This window comes from Frankliniella occidentalis, unplaced genomic scaffold (genome assembly GCF_000697945.3).
Source record: "Frankliniella occidentalis isolate FOCC.00 unplaced genomic scaffold, Focc_3.1 Scaffold21, whole genome shotgun sequence".
Classification (NCBI taxonomy): Eukaryota; Metazoa; Arthropoda; class Insecta; order Thysanoptera; family Thripidae; genus Frankliniella; species Frankliniella occidentalis.
Window position 1 is genome coordinate 2,187,330 of NW_026267151.1, and position 1,263 is coordinate 2,188,592.

The following is a 1,263-nucleotide window of genomic DNA, read 5'->3' on the forward strand; positions in this document are numbered from 1 at the left end:
GGAGAGGGGGACCAGCGGGGAGCGATGCGCTCCGCTCGAAATTGGATGGAACTAGAGAGTCGTGTGCGGGCGCCCCGCCGCTCGCCCCGCCCCAGCCGGAGAGAGAGAAGAGACTATACAAGGCAATGGGTTTAACTCCTGCGCCCGAAAAATCTGTTGTAACGTGGTGGCGTGTTTGTGCGGCTCTGTTCCACGGCCAATTATCCCTCTTCCTCGTCGGCCCCCTCCAGTGACCCGCGCGGCTCGAGTTTCCGGCCGCGACCCCTCTCTCTCTCTCTCTGCATTGTGCTCGATGTCCATCGCTCACCGCGCCCGACCCGCCGCGCTGACCACCCCTTGACGCGCGCGCTTGAAAACTATTTAAAAAGTCTGGCCGCGCCCGCAGCAGCAGCCGCAGTCTTTTGTCTTTGTTAATGACGCTGCCCACATCCCGCGCGGCCGCTGCGCTTTTTGGCGGACTGACCACCGGCGGAAGGGTTGGGTCGGGACCACCCCTATGCTCACCGGCCAGCAGTAAGGAAGCGAGGAGTGGACTGAATGGGTCCCAAGTTGGGCTCCGCCGCTACCGCGCCATTGTGGCGTCCGTCCTAACGAGGGGGTTGGATGTCCCATTTCAAACTCGTAAAAATCGGTCAAGGCAAAAATTGGCGTCGCGGCGACGCCGGCGGCGACGCGGAGGGACCTAATAAAGGACTCGTAAAAAGGACGAGCGGCCACGCCCCGCCGCCACGCCCAACGAGTCGCGGGGTGGTTTGCAAACGGATCATGACGCTCGCCGTGCGGATGCTGCAGGGAAGAGAAACACAAGTTTATAGTTGTAGAGCGGGCCGCTCGCGGCGCGACACGGCGGCCGCGGGGGCGCGGGGATGGGACAGGGAGGGGGAGCGGGAGGATCCGATTTTTATTTGCGCATTTTTACGGTCCCGGTGCAGGCGCGCTGCAGGGCTGCAGGGGGCGCGGCGGCGGCGGCGGCGGCGGCGCCTCCGGATCGTAATTGCAATCTCTTCTCTTCTCTGTGCCGCTGTTGTGCCGAATGGTGTTGTGACTCCCCGCAGCCCCCTGTACGTGTAAATGTGATATTCTCTCGGTGTCAAAAATTTTATTGCTCCTGCTTGATAACAAAAATGTAAAAAAACAAGGAAAAGAAGCGAAAACTGTATTTATATAGCTTATTTTGCGAAGTTAAGACCAAATGCTAAATTACTATACACTTTTGTGCAACGAAAATTACTTCATTGAAGTACATAATATGTTGTAGTTTTT